Below are 16,894 nucleotides of genomic sequence, written 5' to 3'. Positions count from 1 at the left end.
TCTATATTCCTCTAGCTAGGCATTGGCTAAGGTGGTTGTAGATAGAAATTCTTGCTGCTTGAAGTTGGCTGAAACAATAGTGACATTTTCTTTGATTTCTTTCTGAGTAAGATGCCCCCCTTAATGCTAATGATTACTTCTTTCTAATAGCAGACCATTAGCTACATGGCTGAGCGTGTTGTTGGGCATGGATCAGTTGGAATCGTATTTCAGATTTTCAGGTAAGTTCCTTCGGCATAAAATTTCCATGTTTTTAACTGTTTTACTATACATTGTACATGCACAATGGCCATAAAAAAGGTTTTACAAGACAAGAGATACAAAAATTGAGAGCTTCAGACCATGCGTCTTCTAGATCACCCAAATGTTGTGTCCCTGAAACATTGTTTCTTTTCAACAACTGAAAATGATGAGCTATATATATCTTAATTTGGTACTTGAGTGGAGTTAAGAATGAGAGAGTCGCAAGATGAAAATGCCGCTGGTGTCGAAGAAACAAAACCAGTGACTGGTAAACTACCTTTATTTAATCTTGGGTTAACTAGTATTAGCCCCCACTAGATGAGTCAATTAGAATTTCCCCCCACTAGATGGAAAATTAGGGTCTCTCCCCTAAATACACACATACACAAAAAAAACAAAAAAAAAGTGGGTTGACCCCCACTAGATGGAAAATTAGGGTCTCTCCCCTAAATACACACATACACAAAAAAAACAAAAAAAAAGTGGGTTGACCATTTCCCATCTAGTGGGGGGAAATCCTAATTGGCTCATCTAGTAGGGGGTAATACTAGTTAACCCTTTAATCTTTTAATGAAAAGCTTCTTTTCAGTTTTTCACTTTTTTCTACGCAGTTTTAATTAGGCATGATATTGCATGCGCTGAGATAGTATTACAATATATTTGGTGGTCAGCAGAGATATTGATATGCTTTCAGTAGGGGCAATATGCAAATCGATGAGCACCAATACTTCCCCCTTTTGTGCCATATTGCCATCCAATATCATTGTTGCACTTGTATTACCCTCTCTTTTTTTCCTAATATTTGCCATCTAATATCTCTGTTATACCAGTTCATAAGTTCTTTTAATCTTCGTACATAATTTTTTTAAATTGTTCCCATCATATATCTGTATCAAACCATACTTAAATAGTTAAATGGTCCATGTCTATTTTCGAATTCACTGTTTTCTATTGGCAACTTAGACGCCTTCTATTGATCTTTTAACACGTATTCGATAGTCAAACAGATATGATACTGACCGATTTTTCAAAGATTTGGGTACATTTAACCGGCACATATTAATGAGCTGTATATGCGAGAAGGCAATTAACGTCGGACCTCGCCCAGTTAGAAATGTGCCTGACCAAAATAATCACCAACGGTCTTGCGCCGGTGCACCATCGTTACCTGTTGAATCAGGTAGAATCCAGGCAGCAAGGTTAAGCACCATGCACATTCCAGTTACAAGGTCGCATTCTGCTCGCATGTCTCAAGCCCTAATAACACACTGAGAAAGCACTACATTGTGCAACCATTAATTATACATGGCGTGCTGTTTACAAGGTATGGCAAGGACGTAAGGTTATACTGCTGGTGTAAACTGGTGAAAAGAAATACGCGTTACATTTTTCTTGGTTGGGTTTTGTCTAATAATAAGGGGATTCCTCTGAACATTCTCATTTCTTCTGTCTGTGCGTATTGTTTGGAGCTTCTTTAATGCTAATGATTACTTCTTTCTAATAGCAGACCATTAGCTACATGGCTGAGCATGTTGTTGGGCATGGATCATGTATGATCAGATTTTCTCCCCTCTGAAATCCTAACTCTCTCTCTCTTTTCCTTTCTTTTCTTTCTTTCTTCCTCTTCATCTTCTCTCTTTCCTTTCTCTTATACTTCATAACCGCTAACCGTTTCTCGATTCCACGATTTCCACCTCTCCCTCCCCAAGATCGCCAACCGTCCACTACTGCCTCTCGTGTCGCGGCTTGTATCCTATGCTCTCACTCTCTGGTGCCTTAAGTTACCTCGGTCTATGGGACATGTCATCCCCATGGTCATGAATTTGGTAGATACAAATGCCCCCTCTCGGCCCCCAGAACCCTATGAAGAACTTCGTTCGGGGGACCGAGATATCCTCAATTTGCTTGATCCGCGGCCCCTCCTTCTCTTACTTCTTGGTGTTAGCGTGTGCTTTCTCCCAACTGGCACGTGCTTGCTCTGCCCTCTCACATGCGTGCTTAGCATGCCTTCACGCATCATGATTACCTGCAGAACCTGACTCCTCGTTCCTCGATATCCACGTGGCGCCCATCCTCTGGTTCATCTCTCTTGGCTTTTGGGTCGTACCACCCGAAAAATTACCCTTCTGCCCCCGATGCTTCAAATCCCGTTCAAACCCTTCATCTTTCCCATTATTCCTCCATCCTTTATTCTCTTAACCTCAGCACCTCTCTCCCTTCTCTTCCTCTGCTCTCCTCTATCCCGTTCTTCCTGTTGGCTTCCTCTTCCGGTGGTCTTCTTACCAGTCACTGTCCCCGTCTTCCACGCCTTCTCTTCCTTGGCTTGCGGCTGCATTGAAAGTCAGGTTTGCTCTTTTTTTCCTTTCACTCTTTTCCATTCTTGTTTTCTAGTTTCCGATCACCGTTTAACTCTTCCCCCCGCCCATTAGGCTTTGTGATATCTTTATCTTGACTGCATTTTTGGAAATCATTTCTTTTCTGCATCGCCCATTTTTGAGCCTCATGTCTGCTTCGGAGTCATCGAACTCCTCCGTCGTCCGAACTAACAGATCGGAGACCCCACCCTCTAGATCTAGTAACACCATCGCGGACGGGTCAGAGTCCCCCACATCCGGGTCGACAAGCCCTGCCGCTATCCCCTCTACCTCGGGGAGATCGTTTAAGCTTCCCCCACCTCCCTCATACTACCGCAGACCCAACCTAGACGCGGTCAAGGGCGCTTATGGCATCCCAGATGATATGCTGTTAGAGCATGTGTCGGGCGTAACTCATTTTCCCCATCTTGTGGAACCGCGGCCAGGGAGCCTGGTCATTACGGTTGGGCAAATAGTGGCTGGCTTAAGGTTCCCCTTGTCCTTGCTTGACGTGGAAGTATGCAATCATTTCAACATTCCGCCATGTCAAGGCATTGGCAATTTATGGCGTGTCATGTACGCTGCCAACTTTTACAACAAAACCAATTCTCCCCAAATCAAACTCCGCGATATCATTGCCCATTACTTCATCAAAAAGAGTACCAAGTTTGGCAGTGTAGGCTATCAATCCTTTTGTAGTCGTCCGCGGAAGAAATCTTTCATTCTTCACATCACCACCTCTGATAAAGTGTGGCACCATTACCCTTTGTATGTGTCCGGGAACTTTCTGTCAGCGGACATACCTCCTGAAGTTTCTCTAAGGCACTTACACTTCCTCAAGAGCGGTAAGTGTAGCTGATCAGTTGGTGTGTCCTTTTACTCATTTTTCTTCTTTTCTTGATATCGCCGCTAACTTTCTTTGTCACAGGTTGGAGGCCCGACTCTCACTCTCAACTTTACAACGGTGTCTACTCCGCAATCTTCCAGAAACTCCGCGGTCTGGGAAACGACCAGTGCGGCCTTCTAGGCATTGATCCTGAAAAAGTCACTCCGCTCCTTCTCGACCCAACTCTCAAAGACTTTGGCCCATACCAAGGCCCTTTCTACCGTCTGCCTCCACCTAAAGAGAGATTACCCAAACCTTCTCCCCCCAAGACTAAGAAGAGGGGCTACACCAAGAAGATCTCCCATTCTCAAGCCGAGGCCCTAAGAGCCGCCGCCTCTCGGTCCAACAAACCTTCTACCGCTACTCCTGACTCATCCATCCTAGCAGGTGTCCCCGGCTCATATTCTTCCCTTGCTGATTGGGAGGACGATTTTGTAGTCTCCAGCTCCCCTCCGCCCCCCCAGAACATGGATGTCAATAAGCTCAAATTGTGGGACAGCGATCCTGAAGATGAACAGACTAAATCGGCCCCGCCAAGAGATGTAGAACTGCGGGAAATACCTCTACTCCTGCTACCCCATCCGCCCCAGTCGCTACGGCCCCATGACCGTTGGTCCCATCACGCCGTCATGGCAAGGATCCCGTGCCCGTTGGGCTTGAAGTGTGGCATCCCGAGTTCAAGGCCAGGGATCGCCCCGTCACCACTAGAGACTCCGCTTTAGACAATGCTGCGGTGGCTGCCTCCCTGTTCTTCACCCCCCATCTTCCACGAGATCAAGCCTACGGCGACTCAGGAACGTTTGCCGCCCATTGCGCTGCTATCTACACTGGGTGGGAGAAGGTGAGTCTCATCTTGATTCTCTTGCCTTACGTTTTTTCTTTGTGTCACATCTAACGTTCCTTTGCGTTCAGCTAAGCTTGGATGTTGGCTATGTCATCCGTGGATTGACCAACACTTTGGACACTCTGGAGATGGTAAAGCAGGAGATCCATGGGCAGGACGGCTGGAAAGCTCGATATGCTAGGCTGGAGAAAGAGCGCGATGATTCTCGTATCGCGGCCCTCAAGGCACACAACGACCATAAAGCCACGGAAGGAGCTCTCCGCCAGCAGATAACGGACCTTCAGGCTAAAATGACTAGCGAGAAGGCAGAAATGGAGGCCGCCGCTCAGACCACCCTTGACCGGTCCCCGGTACGCCTCACCTGACGCTTCGTTCAGCGTTAAAAAAAAAATTGCTAGAGAACTCCGATTAATCGGTCACCGGCCGAGCTCACTGCTGCTGGGAGACTTCTTCCCTCGCCACCTCCTGCTCTCGACCAGGCCGCCGAACCCCCTGCTACTTCCACTCCGCTGCCTGAAAAAGAGCCTGGCACTGTCCCGGTGGCAAATGATGAGGTGGTGAACATATCTGAAGGCTCGCCCCAGAAAGAGATGCTCGAAGACACCACTACGCAAGCACCGGCCGAGGAGCAGTATTCGGAGTTCCGCCCTTTGTTTTACATCTCAATACATTTTGTTTCCGCACTTGTTATTTTCTTGTTGTTTTGGATACTATGTGTGTCCCGTATTTCTGGGTGTTCCCAGTGGGCTAATGCCTTACTTACTATTGCTAGCACCTTTGCCGATCTTGATGTACTTCATATATTTTCATGTGGGAATATGTTTTACCAACTTGCTCAACCTTATGCCCTGAACTCTGCATTCGCCCAACTTACTCATCTGTATTATGCTTGGCTATCTGCGATGATTTAGTTTTGGGGCAACTCAGTTTGCCCAAAATTTGGTTATGGACATCTGCATCCGCAGATGGCTTCCCATCTCATCGTCTTTGGTAGCCGTGAGGCGATTCTGGGGCAGCTCAATTTGCCCCCAGTTGGTTTTGGACCTCGTCGTCCGTGAAGGGCTCGTCCCCTCCGTTGTCTCTAACAGCCGTGAGGCTATTTGGGGGCAGCTCAGTTTGCCCCCAGTTGGTTTTGGACCTCATCGTCCACGAAGGGCTCGTCCCCTTCGTTGTTTCTACTGCCTTGAGGCTGCTTAGGGGCAGCTCAGTTTGCCCCCAGTTGGTTTTGGACCTCATCGTCCATGAAGAAGGCACGTCCCTTGTTTGTCTCTAGCCGTGAAGGCTGTTTAGGGGCGACTCAATTTGCCCCCAGTTGGTTTGGACCTCATCGTCCGCGAAGGGCTCGTCCCCTCCGCTGTCTTTATTGGCCGTGAGGCTGCTTGGGGGCAGCCCAGTTAGTCACAATTTGGTCTTGGATCTCGTCCTCCGCGATCAAGTTACATTGTGAGTTCGCGGCCATTATACCACCAAATTCTTTGGTCTCAATTGCACTTGATTCAATGACAACATGTGTGACACAAAACTTCATCATACACTGAACTAATAATCTCTAGTGATTTAAGAGCTTGTCTTTAATTAAAATAACACTGTACAAAGCATCACTCATGGAATTTCTTCAACATTCTTATGTTCCAAGGTCTTGCGATGTCTTCCCCCTTCGGAGTTTGCAACCGATAGGTCCCGACACCCCCCTTCTCGGCCACAGTGTATGGCCCCTCCCAGTTGGGCCCCAGTTTTCCGTCTTTCTCTTTTACGGTGGTCAGGGTGACTTCGTCTCGAGCAGCCCCCCCCCACTGGAACTGCCGTGGCTTCACTCTCTTGTCATATTGCCTCTGCAATCTCCTGTGGTATTCCTCCAATTTGATGCGCGCCATATCCCTCCTTTCCTCTGTAAGGTTCAGTTCAGCAGCTAATATAACTTTATTGACTCCTTCTACGGCTCTGGTTCTAGTAGTCGCCTCCACCATCTCAACGGGAATCACTGCCTCCACTCCATAGGCCATGGCAAATGGCAACTCTTGAGTGGAGGTTCGTGGGTGTGGTTGGTTGATGCATAGCATAGCACCGATTCAACTTCGTCTCGCCCATGCCCCCTTTCGATCCTCTAATTTTTTCTTCAAATTATCCATTATAGTCTTGTTAGAGGATTCTGCCTGACCATTCCCCTCTGGATTGTAAGGAGCTGAGAATCATTGCTTCACCTTGAATGCTTGGAGGAAATCACGTACTTTGCCCCCAGTGAACTGAGTACCGTTATCTGCGATTATGGTATGCGGCAGCCCAAATCTGCAAATTACGTTTTCCCACAGGAATTTCTTGACTTGCTCCTCTTTAACCTGTTGTAGTGCCACACCCTCAACCCATTTGGTGAAATAATCCGTCGTGGCCAACACGAACCTTCATTTGTCACTAGCTAAGGGAAGCGGTCCAACGATATCCAGCGCCCACATGGCGAAAGGCCAAGGGCTAAACACCTTATGCAAAGACTCAGCAGGAGCGTGTATTAGCGGTGAGAATCTTTGACATTTCTCACATCTCTTGGCATACTCCGTTGCGTCTCGCTTCATGTGCGGCCAAAAATACCCTTGTGATAATAATCGATGCGCCGTCGTCCTACCCGCAGAATGACTTCCACAATCCCCCTCATGAACCTCACTCAAGACCTCTTCCGCCTGTTGAAGCCCCATACATTTCAATATCGGTCTGCTGACATCCCGTCTGTATAGGTCACCATCTATCAGAGTGTATCTTTGGGACACCTGCTCCATTCTCTTTCTCTCCCGTTTGTCCTCGATCTCTGACCTCGAAAGGAAACTCTTTATGGGTTCCATCCACCCTGTCTCTTTCTCGGTGACTCCCAAAACCGCTTCACCCTCTGATGTACTTGGTTTGCTCAGCACCCTGATTTCAACGGCTCTGCCCTCGGTTCCCGGAAGCACCGCCGCAACATATGCTAACGCGTCGCCGTGTCTGTTCTCACCGCGGCCCAGATGAGCAAACTTGATCTGAGTAAACTTGCTAGCCTTTCTCTGTAATACTTCTAAATATTTTGCCATCCTGGGGCATCGGGCCGCAAACTCTCCGTTCATTTGACATATGACCAAGTTGGAATCTGAATACACCGTCAATTCACTCACTCCCAGATCAGGGGCCATTTCCAACCCTGCTATCACCGCTTCGTACTCTGACTCATTATTCGAAGCTGCGAACCCCAACTTCATCGACAACTCTAACCGGTTATTCTCTGGTGTAACCAATACCACCCTGATTCCACTTCCGGTGTCGGTCGCGGAACCATCTGCGAAGACCCTCCACCCGTTCCTCATATCCCAAGGGTCGAATGGGTCATGAATGGGATCGCCCTCTCGTTCCATAACCATTTCCTCTCCCCATGTAGGGTCATCGGCTGGGAATTCTGCCAGGAATTCTGCCATAGCCTGTGCCTTCTCCGCTATCCTGATCTGGTACTCTATGTTGTGAGAACTCAGCACTACTGCCCACTTCAACATTCTTCCTGACTTGTCCGCCTTCAAGGCCTGTTTGAGTGGCAAGTTTGTCACCACCACTACTGAGTGAGCATCGAAGTACGGTTTTAATTTCAAAGCTGAGAAAACCAAAGCCAAAGCAAATTTCTCGATCCTGTTGTATCTGGTTTCTGCATCTAACATGGTTTTGCTCTGAAAATACACCGGCCTCTCTGTTTTGTCCACCACCCTTATCAACACGGAGCTGATTGCGTACTCTGACACCCCCAAGTATAGATACAACTTTTTTCACCTTGCCCCGGCGGCGGGATAGGGCTCTTCCTAAATAAACCTTTAACTCCTGGAAAGCTTTTTCACACGCCTTGGTCCATTGGAAGTCAGTTGTTTTCCGCAAGAGTAGGTACAGAGGTCTACACTTGTCCGAGGATTTTGAAATGAACCTGTTGAGAGCCGCGATTCTTCCTGCCAACCTCTGGACCTCTTTCACATCTTGGGGCGATTGCATTTCTACCAAAGCCCTGATCTGGTCCGGATTTGCTTCTATTCCGCGGTATGTGACAATATAACCCAAAAACTTTCCCGACGTCACCCCAAAGGTGCATTTGTCAGGGTTCAACATTAGCTTGTATTTCCGTAGTATCGCGAACGTCTCCTTCAATCCCTCCAGATGTTCCTCCTCGGTCATACTCTTTTCTACCATGTCGTCTATGTAGATTTCCATTCCCCTTCTGATTTTGCTCTCAAACATCTTCTCTCCTATCCTCTGAAAGGTAGCCCCGGCGTTTTTCAATCAGAAAGGCATTCGGGTATAACAGTAAACTCCCCCTTCTACTATAAACGCGGTTTTGTCCTGGTCCGGCTCATACATGAACACCTGATTGTACCCCATGGACGCGTCCATGAAAGAGAAAAACTTAAACTCCGCAGTCCGATCCACCAACTCATCTATCCGCGCCATCGGGTAACAATCTTTTGGACATTGTAAATTGACATCCGTGAAATCGACACACATTCTCACTTTCCCATTCTTTTTCGGAACTGCGACAATGTTGGAGAGCCATTCCGTGAACTTGCATTCGCGAATAATCCCCGCCGCTTTCAACCTATGTATCTCCTCTCGTATCCCCTGCGCATACTGCGGCTTTAAGCCTCTCATCTTTTGCCGGATGGGCTTGGCCCCTTCTCTCATATGCAACCTGTGACAAGCAAATTCCGGATCCAGTCCCACCAGATCCTCTACGGACCATGCGAAAACATCGTTGTTCTCAATCAACAAGGCGGTCAACTTTGCTTTCCAACTCTCCGGTAAATCGGCCCTAATAGACACCAATTTCTCTTCTTCCCCAGTACCTACATTCACTGTCTCAACCTCATCCATTGTCTTTGCCCCCACCGGCAATTCTTGGTCTGTTACCGCGATCTGTGATTGCTATGCCTCGGTCAGCCCATCTCTCTCTGCCCCTTTATCCGGTCGCGGGATCAATTCTCAAACCACCACCTGGTGTATTCTTTGAGCCGCAACTTGGTCCCCTCTTATCTCATACATTCCTCCCTTAGTTGGGAAACGGATCACTTGATAGTAGGTGGATGGAATTGCCTTCATCTCGTGAATCCATCTTCTTCCCAGGATTGCATTAAATTGCGAAGTGGAGTCCACGACCATGAAATGGGTGAACACCGTTACAGGACCCGCTGTCACTGGTAGCTCCAGTTCCCCTATGGGTTCGGTCATGCTACCGTTGAATCCAAACAGATTGGTCCGGGGAGGCTTTAACTGCCTCTTCTCAATGTTCATTTCCTCCATCGCACCGCTAAACAGCAAATCAACTGAGCTTCCGCAATCTATTAATATCCTCTTCACCATGTAGTTACCCACTGCTATTGTTATCACTAGTGCATCCTCGTGGGGCGAGATTACCGCTTCCAGATCCTTTGGTGTGAATTCTATCCTCCCATCCCTTCCGGTTCCCCCTGAACCGGCGCTGAATACTTGAGACCTCATTTATCTGCTATAAGCTGGACGTCCTTCTTACTTTGTCCCTGTGAGCATTCCTTCCTATTGTTTCCCCACTAAAGATGACATTGATGGTTCCTAGGATCCTCGCCATGGCTGGCGCTTCTTTGACCGGATGTGCCTCCCTGATGAACTCTCTCAGCAACCCCCTTTCTATCATTCTCTCTACCAACCACTGTAACGCGAAACACTCATTGGTTTTGTGGTTTCGGATATGGTGGTATGCGCAAAACGGCTTCTCTTCCAACTCTCTAGGCGTGCTTCTCGGACCTTCAAAATACTGGATCCCTTTGATTAGCGGCAATATCTCCTCTAGAGTTTTGTTCAAAGGAGTTGGCGCTATATCGCGGTATGGTTTTCTCTCACGAATGTCTCTCCTAGCTATGTCTCGACCTCTCTCAGCTTTGTGTGTTTCTTCCCTGTAAGATCCCCTCCCGGGCCACAGCTTTTCCTCTGTCTTTCCGGTCGTCCTATCCTACACTCTGCACTGATTTCTCCGTCTTCCTAGGCTCCTTAGCGGTTCTCTGTAATATATCCTCATAGCATATGTACTTCTCGACCTTTGGATACAACGCATGTAACGTCGTGACTTCGATTTTGGACACAGACTTGTGGACTCTAGTACCCTGCTTCAACCCATGCTGGAATGCTATTACCGCGGTGTGCTCATCCAAATTCTCCACCCTCAAAGTCTCCTCCTTGAACATACACAAAAATTCCCTCAGTGTCTCGGCGGATTTCTGTTTGACATTGAAGAGGTTTGCGATATCCACTACTCTCCGTTTCTGATGAATGAAATGGTCCACAAATGCTTGTTCCAACTCCTCGAACTTATTTATACTTCGTGACGTCAATCGGTAATACCAATCCGAAGCTCCCCCTTTCAGACTAGCGGGAAACATCATGCAGCGGAGTCCGTCATATTTACTCTCTTGCCACAGCGGCATCTGCTGCCTAAAGTGGTGTAAGTGGTCCGCAGGTTCACCCTTCCCGTCATATCGCTCGAACCTCGGTTGCGAAAGCCTCTTCGGTACCTCGGAATTCCAAACAGAATTTGCTAGCGGGTTTTGATTAAGTCCGGCCACCACCTTCTTCACCGCCCCTTGGCTTTCCCTTTCCGCCGCCCGACTTATTTCTCTATCTTTTTCAATCATTGCCTGGATCACCTCCAGCGTGACCCCTCCCTCAAGATCACCTCTTGGCCCTTGAGGCGCTTCCTCGCTCTGTCCCCCCACCTCGCTACTCTCTGGCTCTCTAGTCCCTTCCCCTCTCGGTGTAGTTTCCCTTTCTCTTCTAAGATCTTCATTCTCCTCCCTCAATCTCACTACTTCTTCCTGCAGGAGTCTGGTTGCCTCCGTCGTCGCGTCTTGACCTTCCTCTTGTGTTTCTTCCAACTCCACACTCAGAGCGTCTTCCTTATCGATTTCCTCTCTCACTTTTTTTGGTCTCCCTCTCCCTTTTTTAGCTATCGTTGCCATCCTATAACCCTCTCTTCTTGTCCCTAAACCGTAGGTCACTCTGGCGATCCCCACAGACGGCGCCAAATGTATGATCAGATTTTCTCCCCTCTGAAATCCTAACTCTCTCTCTCTCTCTTCTCTCTCTTTTCCTTTCCTTTCTTTCTTTCTTCCTCTTCATCTTCTCTCTTTCCTTTCTCTTATACTTCATAACCGCTAACCGTTTCTCGATTCCACGATCTTCACCTCTCCCTCCCCAAGATCGCTAACCGTCCACTACTGCCTCACGTGTTGCGGCCTGTATCCTATGCTCTCACTCTCTGGTGCCTTAAGTTACCTCGGTCTATGGGACATGTCATCCCCATGGTCATGAATTTGGTAGATACAGATCAGTTGGAATCGTATTTCAGATTTTCAGGTAAGTTCCTTCAGCATAATATTTCCATGTTTTTAACTGTTTTACTATACATTGTACATGCACAATGGCCATAAAAAAGGTTTTACAAGACAAGAGATACAAAAATTGAGAGCTTCAGACCATGCGTCTTCTAGATCACCCAAATGTTGTGTCCCTGAAACATTGTTTCTTTTCAACAACTGAAAATGATGAGCTATATATATCTTAATTTGGTACTTGAGTATGTTCCTGAGACTACTCATTGGCTATTTTGATGTTCTTTTTTCCATTTTTTAAGTTGTTGTGTACTTGTTTGTTGTGACTTTGTCAACTCATGTAATGTACTAGACTTGTAGTTACCTGTTTTGACTACATTTTATATTTGTACCTGGTCTTTGGCATTGATGGAATAGGTCTTTGTACACATGGAGATTCAACCACAAGTGAATGCCATTTCTTACTATACGAGGATTCAATCGGGAGTCACTAATGTTATACTCCAACACTCTACGCCTAATAAGGTATGAAGTAATTATTGTTTTCAAATCAAATGCAATAATCTATTGTTGATTGTATTTTAAGCATGATCACTGTTTTGTTTTGTGAATCTACCATTTCTGTAAGACCTCTTAAGTTCGTGTGTGCTTTGTTAACTGGTGATATCAGTAGCAATTTTTTGAGCCTAGGTGCTCTAGTAGCTCTCCAAATAATATTACTCAAGCTGGGACACATAACTCGGTGTTTAAGCGAGTTATAGGGATGTTCCTTGACTAGGCAAAACTCAATTGAAGATTTTATTCTTATTTTTGAATAACTGAATTTATGCACTGCCTACATTGCAAATATATGTAGGTTATCTCATGGGTCATGACACAAAGGAAGTAGTTGATAGTGGAACTTGTGTTGTCAATCCAAACATGACTCATTTTAGAATCCCCATGGATATCATGAATCGTCCAAAACCACATCCCATACTTGTGAGGAAGTCATTGTGCACCCATACTGTCACATAATGCAAAAGGGATGGCTAAAATATTGTATGATTCTTATAACAAGAGCATGAGATTATTGCTAATCATTTCCTTCCTTCATAAGTGGTATTGTTATAGGCTTACTTATAGCCAGGTCTAAGTTGTGTCTATAATGCCTTTGATAGTTGTGTGGTACTTTTTCAATATTTCTCACTATTTCAAAAGCTTACAAAAAGAAATATTTCGATCATGATTTGTTGTATTGCAATGGACCTGAAGTATCACCACTCACAAGTACTTTCTTCGTGTGTTTATACAATTGAAATCCTTGGCAACAAAAGACATGGAAGCCATTATCGAAGGTTTAAAAGGTACGGTATATTGATTGTCATTGTTAATTAATTGGATGCCTCTGAAAAGGATAGACCTGCGCTAGAAATGTTACCCAAGATATTCTGTCTTGGTTAGCTATTTATAAAAAGAATCTTTTGTCTTATCCTTTTTCTTTTGTACATTGGTAGAGAAACAACTCCATTGTATATTGATTTATTAAGGAATCCAAAGGTTGAACACCACCAAACCCTATTTTTTGTTTCTCTTACACGTATAGAAATGACACCCCAGTTATAAAAGGTAGGATTAGGATTTATTGTCAGGAAATTGGCATAGTATATGACAACACTACACAATTTTGAATGAATGTGAAAGTCATTGGTGGTATTGGGTATTTAGTAAACTAGTGGGGTTAGGTATTAATTTGATTACTTGGTGGTGGATTGTTTGGCGTCGGATGATTTTTATTAGTTAAAAACAAAAAATCTAGCACATATGGAGTGTTATTATTTCTATTAATGTCCTTGGTGTTGTTGGGGTTGGAGTGTAGAAAGTAAACTTGGCCGTTTCTATTGCACCTGATAAATACTCTCATTAGAGGTACATCTTGTATAATACTTAAGTCTTGTAACCTCATTGTAGCCAACAATAATAGTTTCTAAATGCAAAGGTTAGACATTTGATTGGTAGGTTTGTATTTGTGAAGTTTGTGTAGGCTACTATGAGTTTTTGATTGTTTGAGCATGTATCTCTAGGTGAACTAGTTTGGGCTCCCCATTATTGGATGAGGCAGGTGCATGTTAAGTGGTTTGACATTCATACATATATCTTCAAGATGAGTGCATGTGATCACGTGTTACTACTTATAATTAGTATTGTGGCTAAATATAATCTTTGATTCATTGTTTTTTTTTATTAGGTGGTAAATGCATAATGATTTCCTGGTCTTGGAAACTCATAAGATGTACTTCGTAGATCCATTCTCTCTCAATTGGTTGTGTTGCACAGTGAATACAAAGATCTTACGCCTCAGGTATGCTTTACAGTTTTACTATAAGTTCAAGTTTGTCCACATTGAATTCATTTATTTATTTTTCACCTTGTTTAGGTAGAACCCAAACCCAGCCTCTTTAGATGGAATCATTTAGGCCATAACTTGTTCTTCTGCTTGCATGTTATGTTGTATACCAAAAGCACGTATGCTTGCATGTTAAATGTAGCAAAAAAATATAAGCACCCCATAATTATTGGTAATGGAGAATGGCGATTGTTGTATAATTTATACACTAGTTGGCCCACTTCTCCTAATTATCTGCTCATTTTAGACACTAATCTTACATATAAATGGATTTATTGATTTAGATGTATATCAATATCGGTTGTGTAAAATTGGTATGCAAAACATTGGTTGTGTGATATTTTAGTGGATTTGGGTCCATGTCTTGTAACTTCTTTCCTTCCCATCTAGAACCTTACCACTCGATCATCTGGATTTAGTCAAGGCCCATATCACTAGGCTAAATCACTTCCAAGTATAAGCTATTGTTGTAGTAGTTATGAGTTTCACTGACTTGAGTGATTCCTAGAAATTTGACCATGCAAGTCTTGTTTTACTTCGTGTAAAATTTTACAAGATTTTGAGTAATGATAGTTGAAGGTGTTAAACCATGTTTCGAGTTGGCTAAGACCTTGGCAAAACTAACAATACCGAATTTAGTCATTGCATATAAACTAGTAATAGTAGCTTTACTTTGAATTTAGTCATTGTATGTACACTAGTAATAGTAGTTTTACTTCTAACTATTTCTTGTTGACTGTATCGACGGTGATGCTTCTTCTTTTGTCTTGCAAATCCTTGGGAAAGCTCTTGTAGTTCTTTTGAATAGTACATGGATATCTATAGACATAAGCTGAAATTCAAACTAGGTATAGTCCTTACGGTTGACTGGTAGCTAGGTATAGTCTCTTGGAGTGTTTGTACTTGCCAAAGCCTTATTTTCAAATTGTATCAATTAAGGTATGCTATCATAGGCTAGGTATAGTCTCTTTGAGATCCTTACTGTTGACTAGTAGCTAGGTATAGTCTCTTAGAGTGTTTGTAGTTGCCAAAGCCTTATTTTCAAATTATATCCAATTAAGGTATGCTCTGATAGGTATTTTAAGATTTAAACATATCTTATAATGTCGTTGTTTGTGTTGATTGAGAATTCGATATAATGGGAGGTTCAAAACTATTTGTGGTGAAGTTTGGGGGTGGCTATGGATTTTGAATTTTAGTTCCCAAGTATTTCTTTGTTACCATCCTCGACCATTTGTGGTGCTTCACTATTTAAGCCGCGACAAGATCATGATGCTTGCTGAAATCAAAACTATGTTAGTATGGTTGAGTTTGTCGCTATTGAAATAACTGGCTTGGTCTTTTATTTCTCATCTTGTGTTTGCATTAACTTGAATTTTATTATTGTTTTAAGAATGTGCTAGCTAGGCTCGTCAAGAATTTTAAGCTTTCATATATTTGCTACACTTTTGCATTTAAAATTGGTATTTGCATATATTCGTGTAATATTAGTATGAATGTTTAATGACTTGGATTTTTTGGAGCATGAAGTTTTTCTATACTTTTTATTGCACTAATCTCTCTTTTTTAATCTGTTAATTCCAGGACTACCTTGAGTAAGATGATACAGAAACGATGAAATTACCTAATGCAGATCTTTTACCTTCACATTTCACATAATAATTAGTTAAATGTGTGGGGGAATGCGTTTGTATATGCTTTAAATGAAGAAGAAATCAAATGTACCTATTTGAATCATGATTTATGAATAGATTTTGGTATGTGATTCGATATTCCATATTTTTGGTATCGTGTACATTAAGATTGGAACATATTGCACTTTATGTATAGCCTTTAGTGTAGTTTTTTTTATGTAATAATGTCTTCTAGGTGAACATTGTTATCTTCTTTTACATAATGTATGGAAGACTCTTGGTTTCCTTGCTTTTGTTGGATTGATTGGAAAATGATTAGATTTGGTTGAAAGTGCATTATGACAGGTTTCACATTCTTAAAAACGTTAAAAATACAAAGAAAGATATGTTGAAATTTCGAAAGAAATGATTTGTGTTGAGATGTTGTAGTATTCGTTTTAATATGATTTGTGTCAAGATACTTTTTAATTAGGGTTTATCTCGTTCAATGAGAACTCTCTACTTTCCATTGATTCTTCCTTCCTTGTAAAAATCTCGTCCAATTATAACCAGCATGAAACTGAGTTAACAAGTGAATAGGTCGAGAAATCAATGAACTAGCATTATCCTCTGTTCTTATAATTAAGGTGCCTAATTGAAGATTCACCGAGTAATCCCTTAAACACTCGGGGATGAAAAATGTAAGTACATATATTTACAAAGATTACAAATTCATCCTCCAAAGATTCTTGGGTACGTAGGCAACCATCTTCTTGGTTCAGTCTCATCTTTCCTAATCTTCAATCTTCTTATGTTCCTTAGTGCTTTCTTCATCATATTGCTCTCGTTGAAGTAGATTGTTGCCAAAACAATATCCAGTCTTTATGGGAGAGTGGAATCAAGCTAATGTAGTTATGGGTCTCCTTTTATAAGTGAGCTATGAGCTAAGATCGTGCTGCCATAAATATAAGACAATAATGTGTTGTATCATATATGAAATGTATTTAAATTCAATGATGACTATATCTATAACAGTTGCATGAGATCTAGAAGACCGTTGTGTCAAATGTGGAATGTTTGGCGCTGGATCCTATAATGATTATCTTCATTTATTTGATGAGAAGTGTCCGTTGTAGATGGTTTGAATGAGATAGAGTGACGAGTTAGGAGATGGAGTAAGATGTAAAACGCCATGTAATAATTCGTCACGAGTATGTAG

The 16,894-nt window shown here is 43.5% G+C and overlaps 1 long non-coding RNA gene across 2 annotated transcripts; it reads left to right on the top strand.

Moving 5' to 3' along the window:
* Positions 1–114: 114 nt before the first annotated feature.
* Positions 115–15,935, top strand: LOC147494055 (uncharacterized). Of its 2 annotated transcripts, none has more exons than XR_015198984.1 (4): positions 115–221; positions 12,094–12,201; positions 13,904–14,017; positions 15,647–15,935. It is a non-coding gene; the product is annotated as an uncharacterized LOC147494055 (long non-coding RNA). The 2 variants fall into 2 exon arrangements; XR_015198985.1 differs by lacking the exon at positions 115–221 and adding an exon at positions 11,450–11,701.
* Positions 15,936–16,894: the final 959 nt, after the last annotated feature.

The sequence above is a fragment of the Coptis chinensis genome, chromosome 6, assembly GCF_015680905.1.
Source record: "Coptis chinensis isolate HL-2020 chromosome 6, ASM1568090v1, whole genome shotgun sequence".
In the NCBI taxonomy this organism is placed as follows: Eukaryota; Viridiplantae; Streptophyta; class Magnoliopsida; order Ranunculales; family Ranunculaceae; genus Coptis; species Coptis chinensis.
Note: the sequence above shows the minus strand (reverse complement) of the source record. Positions and strands in the feature narration are given on the sequence as shown.